The following is a 7,975-nucleotide window of genomic DNA, read 5'->3' on the forward strand; positions in this document are numbered from 1 at the left end:
AGATGACTGGGGAGCGGAGCAAAATCGTGTTAATTAGCAAGGGCACTGGGCGAAAAGTCGAGATATAACTGTAATTGGTGGGTCCGCAAAGCGAATATATAGATTGTTATAAGGCGCTCATAAGCGTGCTGTTGTTCGCGCCCCCGCCATAATATTCATTAAATGCTCAACTTTTTGCTCCGCGTCCCCGCTAATTAGCATCTTTTCGCTCCGTGCCCTTACCGTTTCAGTAGTTTAAATCTCAACTTTTTATCTCGCGCTCCAAAAACACGAACGGCACAAATACGCCACCATACTTAAATAGTGCTTGATATTAATTTTAATAAAAAGAATATAGTTAAGCCTGAAAACGGGATAAACTTTGTTTTGGAATCCGAGAAGGAGCATTTGGGAGAAAAAAACTTGATTACATTTTCAAGACTAAACTAGGGCGCCCAATTATTGTTTTGTACCTCACACAATATTCACTCCTCTGATATCGCTATCGCGTCTTGAAGGAAACAAAATTATTTAAAGTGTATAAAACAATATCTGCAATGTTTTTTTTTTTTTGGGGGGGGGTGTTTTGTTTTTTTGGGGGGTGGGGGTGGGGGGAGAGTACATTCAAATTGCTTGTATGAAAGAAATATGGTAGCGAATTCCCTTAAAAGCGAATGGCGAATACACGAAATAATTGCTAAACAGATTTAACCCTACTTAAATTGCAAAAATAATATTCTGTTTCTGAACATTTTATTCTGTGTACATGTGTGTGCAATATTTTTCATGTGTGTTAAATAACAGAAACTTTCTTTGTAACAGCTCTTTCGAGAAACAATATATGATTGTACTGTAAATCTTATTTTTTAAATATTTCATAATAAATATCTTTAAACACTTTAAGGTTTCAGCCGTCTTGTCTTTTATCATTTCACAAAAAAATAACAAAGTTTAATTGCATTTCCATTAAAATGCTTCCAATGACAAGAAATACTTCCAACGTTTGTATAATAGCGATATTTCTGCTTGATTATTGACTTGAATTTGAATGTTTTGCCATTAAATATGCAAAAATCCCTAACCTGTCTAAATCTGAATATCAGATAAGTAGTGAATTACAATAAGAATTTCACCACAACATTTTGTTATCAAAATAGCATCGGTCAGTACTAGTGTTAGTGATTAATTCTATTGTTATTCAAATATAGGTCAGAGAAAATATTTATCAAAATTAGTCTTATTGACCAAATTAGTTGGTAAACTTTGAGGATAATTCTTTTTGTTTTACAAACATTCTAAAAAATCTCCTGTAGTATTGAAACCTTATTAGAATTATCTAAAAACTTAAATTCCAAACAATAAAATAAACACTGTTACATATTTCTATTTGAAATTTTAGATTTTAAAATGGACGACGATATCTTCAATTCAATCAGAATTTCTCAGGCTGAACTCAATGTAGCTCTTCCTGCGTTGAAAGAATTGTTCGAAAACCAGTGGAACAAGAAATATCCTGACACAAAATGGACGGGCGATAGCGCAAGTGTCTTGCTGTTTGAAAAAAGAGAAAAGGAGGAGTTTGAAAATGAATTAAAAAGATTGTCGAAAGGAGAAAGGGGAAAGAAAAACGCAAGAAAGAAGCAAAATATTACCTTGCTTCAAGATAATAAATGGAAAAACTACAAATGGGATATCAGTAAGTTAGTTTATGCATTAATTGACTCTAAACTTTTTAAGCTAGATGAGACTGGCGACACAGGCATCCCATTAAGTGAACACATTGTCAAAATAAGAAACATTCGAAACCGTTCCGCCCATCAAACAGACTCATGCTGCAGCAAAGAGAAATTTGATGACACACTTAAATCGTTAAGTGAACACATCAAGGCTTTCGAGATAGTAAATATAGATGCATCCAAATACATTAAGGAAATAGAATGCATAAAGTCAAAGGAAGTTCCGATCTCTGAACGGGAACTTTACGAATTGAAATTTGAAAATGAGAAACTGAAATTTTCAATTTTTATGTATGAGCAAAAAGAAAAGATAAATGACGAAATGAAAAAGAGATGCGTACTGCAAGAAAAAATAATTGCAATGCAAGCAGAACATACCAAGGAAGTGAATTATTGGAAATCTAAATATGACAAAATTAAAGAAGAGAAGCGTGAACTAGAAATTGTCAACCTCAATCTAAGACAGTCTGTAGAAATTCAGAGACTCAAAGATGATATACAAAATACACGTTCGCTTAAGTATGAAAACATCCCTTTGACAGATTTGAAGATTTCCTCCGTAGAATTAAGAAAACCGAAATCAAAACAAAACTTGAACAGAAATGCATGTTTATTTGAGAAGCTAGTGTCATCGGGAAATAGTCGCACACAGTCTAAGAACACATCAAAAAGAAATGCACGTTCAATGGAAATTGACATAGTTAACTGTAATGTAGTATTTGCGGACATTGAAGTGGATACAGATGATGTCCACAGACCACATTTTGAAAAAAGATCACAAAGATCAGTCACTTTCGGATAATCTAGAAAGACTTAATACTAAAATAAAAGAGATCCTATAATGATTACGGTAGGAAATGAAATAAAAGTTCTGGGGCAAAAAAAAAAGTTATTCATAGATGAAATATGGTGTGCGTACGTGCGCGTGTGTGTGTGCGTGCGTGCGTGCGTTTGTGTGTGTGTCAATCATTCAATTGATGTTAAACAGACATAAAATTTTTGTTTCAAACATTTAATTCTCACAAACATTCAAAAGACACCTTGTTCTTTTGTTTTTATTTCAAAGTCTTTACGCTTTAAAATAGAAGTCTCACTTTTTTGTTCAAAGTACATGTACAAACTTAATTAAGCCCTTGTGAGTGACGGGTTGCCTTTAACGGTTGAGGCGTAATCATTACAGTTACCGATTATCCCTGTGTGATCTTAAGAGGCGACTAAGTGGGTTCGGATAACTCGAGTGTGTTATGCATCTTTTAGCTCTAGCAGGTGCGGAGGTTTTGACCTTGGTGTTGCTTTGAATTTTTTTTGTAATACCCGAGATTAACCAAAAACCACCCTTTCTATTTCGGCGCCATATGATCTATACAGTGTTATGTTCACAAAACAGCGTGCTTTCCTAATTCAAGTGCTTAATAAGAAGAGGTTTTTATAACTTTAGAGGTGGTCGCTATACGTTTCCGTAGTTCTTACATGTAAATGTTACGTAATTTTTTATTATAATGTGATATGTAAATAAAACAATAAAACAATATAAACTAGATACTGTATTAAACCTATTTTAACATACTTATTATGCTATAATATATATTGTATATTTGAAAAGCGTTTTGTTAAGCCTTTATCGATCATTCTTATTTAACCAGTGTGCAAACATAATTTGAATCTCACATTTCTGGTATACCATTTTATATTTACTGGTACACAGAAATGTTAGATATCTTGTGCTAAAAATACCTTGCTGTTTCTGTGAAACCTCATGGACAAACGTTTGATTAGAGAAAGTTTGAGATATTGGTATTTAAGGTAGTCTGAATATGTCTGTGTATAAAAGTGAACGACGTAGTAAATACATACTAGTGTACATAAATCGCAGGTATCTTGTACTATTTTTGTCAAATCTCCGAGTAAATGTTTAGTTGGAGTAATTTAAGGATATTTGAAATATGTTTGGTTACGTCCTTGTAAGAGTCGGAACATTTTCATGTAAACAGAAATCTCAGATATCTGGTTCTGAAGTGTTCAATTGTTTCAGTAAGACCTCTCGGGCTAACGGTTGATGAAAAATAATATTTTTATTGAATTTAAAGATTATAGTTACTAGTACACAGAAATCTCAGATATCTGGTACTAAGGATGCTATATTTATAGGACCAATGATTAATGAGGAGCCATTTTATGAATGCTCTAAGTTTTAGAAATATAGGATATGAGCTGGTTGGTATGTAAAAGCAGGGGATGAACGATAGGTTTAGCTTACGACTGATATTTGTTTGAGAATTGTTTCTGAGAAAATGAATTGTTTATTTTGGAATTTTGGAATATACAGTTTTGAATGATTTAAGAAGTAGATTAAGATTGTTATTTTGCAATGAATGATGTTTTTTAATTATTTTCCAATCATAAGGATAATTATTCCGAGAAAAAATACATGTATTTGCATAAGATTATTGTGATTTTATTTTGTAGCAATAGATAAATAATCAACAGTTCGGTACACTCTACAAAAAGTATTGCAGGTAAAACCTTTTTTCTTCTTCTTTTTAGATAGTATGTGTTTTTTTAAATAATAATAAAAAATATGCGTTGTTATTTTGTTTTACTAGTAAATAGTGTTTGACATTTGCTTCACCGTCTTTTGATTGTGTATACTTTTCTAGTTTAACTGAATCCGAAATAGATTGACAGGTAGATTTTGATAAAACTACAGAGGAAAAATTGCTCAAATATATTTTAGTTTCGGTCGTTTCAACGAGTTGACCATCAGAGCTAAGAATAGAACAAAAAAGTGTAAAATAACATCGTTTTCACAATTACCAAATGGCATTTGATGAACATTTACAGAAATGACTATTTGGCAGTCCTTTAGTAAAGTTGCTCAAATTGTTTCGGTCTGCTTAAAAAGATGGCCACAAGAGCTAAAAACAGGAAAAAAAACTCTAAACGGCATCTTTAACCTTAACTGTCATGAAATTATACAAGATTGATCATTGATCCTTGGATGATCCTTAATAGGTTATGCTCAGATGGTTCTGGTCTGTTTAATAAGATACCCACCGCAGCAAAAACTAGGAACTCCTTTGAAAGTCATCTCCTCCTAAACCACTTAATGGTAGAACAATCTCCTCGTTATCGCTGCCTTCTTTGAAGGACCCTCCCCTCAGCTTTTATCAGGACATCGGAAGCTGAGTCATAAGTTGCGAAAGAAGTACCTATATGTACAACAGTGCTTGGGTCTTAAACAGGCAACAGGTCCTTGGTGATGAATCAGCAACGCTCCAAACCTTCTTCCGATGTTTTGTGTCTCCGCACTGAGGGGAAAAGTGAAGGAGTGCTTAAAGTAATATAATGGAAGACATGGATTTTCTTTGTCAAGGAACCCAGGTCTTTGGGATTGGTGAAGACAAGCACATTTTTTCTTGAAATTGTTTTGTTTCAGCTCTATTTTCCTTAACAGTGTGAAAGAGGAACAAGAGCCACCGTTGGACGGGGCGACGCTCGACTTTTTACTTTTTTTAAAGTAATCAAATTAACGGATTAAACAGATCTTAAAGAAAAAAGTTTGTTTCCTTTTTATAATTTTATAGGTCCGTCTGGTCACACTAGTTTTGTCGAGGTATGAATCCTTTCCATAAATAAATGACAATATTAAGACCTTGGCTTTTTTTAAGACCTTGACCTTGAAGGTTAAATTATTGAATTATTCAATTGACAATATATGCATACACAGAAGAAAAATGTATATGATGCATTTACAATGTATATAAATATATATATAAATTCTTCTGTAATACATAAGCATTTCTTATCAGTGATATATGCATATAAATTACAGATAAAAAAATAAGATTCTTGACCGTCAAATGATTGAATTTTGATAATATTTTCTAAATATTGTCATTTATTTATAAGGATTCGTGCTTCGATAAAACACTAGTGTGACCAGGCAGACCTATATAAATTAAAAAAAGGAAAACAAACTTTTCTTTCCTTAAGATTTGTTTACATTTAAATGATGTCAGTGCAAAAGTTGTAAGTCTCTAATAGTATTGAAACCTTATAAGAATTATCTATAGAACTTAAATTCCAAATGATAAAATAAACGCTGTTGCATATTTCATTAAAAAATTTAGATTAAAACAATGGATGAAGATATTTTCAATGCAATCAGAATTTCCAATGTTGAACTCTATGTTGCTCTTCCTGCATTAAACAAGAGGGCCATGATGGCCCTGGGGTCGCTCACCTGTACATAGGCCCCCAGGGCGGGGCCAGTTTAAACCAAAGGGCTCTTATTTGAACAAACTTGGAAGACTCCCATTACAAGATGTTTCATGATGTTAAGTTTTTACTATACACAAATAATAAAAAACAATGACTTTTGCCCCCCCCCTCCCCCTCCCCCTGGCAGGGCAAATTTTAACCCAAGGGCTTTTATTTGAACAAACTTGGTAGACACCCATTACAACATGTTTCATGCTAAATATCTTAGCTCTAGCTCTTTGGGTTCTTTAAAAAAAGATTTTTAAGTTTTTAATTACTATATGCATATAGGGAAAATCAATGACCCCCTAGGGCGGGGCCAATTTTGACCTATGGGATTTTATTTTAACAAACTTGGTAAACATCCATTAGAACATGTTTCATGCTAAATATCTTAGCTCTAGCTCTTTGGGTTCTTTAATAGAAGATATTGAAATTTTTACTCTATGTATATAGGGAAAATCAATTACCCCTGGGGCGGGGCTAATTTTGACCCCAGGGCTTGTATTTGAACAAATTTGGTAGACACCCATTAGAAGATGTGTCATGCTCAATATCTTAACTCTAGCTCTTTGTCTTCTCTAACAGAAGATTTTGAAGTTTTTACTACATGTATATAGGGAAAATCAATGACCCCTGGGGCTGGGCCAATTTTGACCCCAGGGCTTTTATTTGAACAAACTTGGTAGACACTCAGTAGAAGATGTTTCATGCTATATATCTTAGCTCTAGCTCTTTGGGTTCTTTAAAAGAAGATTTTTAAAGTTTTTACTATATGTATATAGGGAAAATCAAAGACCCCCTGGGGCGGGGCCAATTTTGACCCCAGGGTTTTTTTTTAACAAACTTGGTAGACACTCATTAGAAGATGTTTCATGCTAAGTATCTTAGCTCTAGCTCTTTTGGTTCTTTAAAAGAAATTTGTTTTAGTTTTTACTATATGCATATAGGGAAAATCAATTACCCCCTGGGGCGAGGCCAATTTTGACCCCAGGGCTTTTATTTGAACAATCTTGGTAAACACTCACTAGAAGATGTTTCATGCCAAATATCTAAGCTCTAGCTCTTTGGGTTTTTTAGAAGAAGATGTTTACAGTTTTTTCTTTTGGTTGCCATGGCAACCAGAGTTCTGCATGGAAAGGAATTATTTGAACATCTTTGTTAAGGCTTCACACAAGGAACATCCCTGTGAAGTTTCATTATGATCTGCCTTATGGTTTCAGAGGAGATGTCGTTTGAAAAGTGTGAACGGACAACGGACGACAGACGACGGACGAAGAGTGATCCTAATAGCTCACCCTGAGCATATGCTCAGGTAAGCTAAAAAGTGTACGAAAACCAGTGGAACAAGAAATATCCTGACACAAAATGGACGAGCGATAACGCAAGTGTTTCGCTGTTTCAACAAAGAGAAAAGGAGGAGTTTGAAAATGATTTTAAAAAATTGTCTAAAGAAGAAAGTGGAAAGAAAAACGCAAGAAGGAAGCAAAGCATTGCCCTGCTTCAAGGAGAAAGCAAAATATTACATTAGTTTAAGATAATGAATGGAAAAACTACGAAAGGAATATCAGTAAATTAGTTTATTCCCTGCGGTCCGGAGACCGCAGGGTATTGGTACGCGTTTTACTTTTAAGGCATGGAGGAGCACGTGACCAGTTTTCGGTACATGGAGGAGCATGTGATCTGTAAACCGTACACGATTGGTTAATTGACCTTTCCGATAACCTGGCTAAATACCGTTTGTCGTTACTTTACAGAATTACCTCTCAGGAATTAGTCAGAATTAAACAAAATTAAGAACAAAAACCTTTTTACGTATTTTTTAAATTTTTCTATAATTTTTTTAAACCCGTTTAAGGTGGAAAAACTTAAAATGATTTTTTTGAAAATTAATTTGTTTCTTTAAATATGTATTTCCAAATTTTTAAAGCAATTTAAATTGTTTATACTAAAAAATCTAAAAAAATTTAAAATTTTTCGAGGGGGCATCTCCCCAAAAT

The sequence above is a fragment of the Ruditapes philippinarum genome, unplaced genomic scaffold (assembly GCF_026571515.1).
Source record: "Ruditapes philippinarum isolate M1 unplaced genomic scaffold, ASM2657151v2 ctg797_1_1_1_1, whole genome shotgun sequence".
NCBI lineage: Eukaryota > Metazoa > Mollusca > Bivalvia > Venerida > Veneridae > Ruditapes > Ruditapes philippinarum.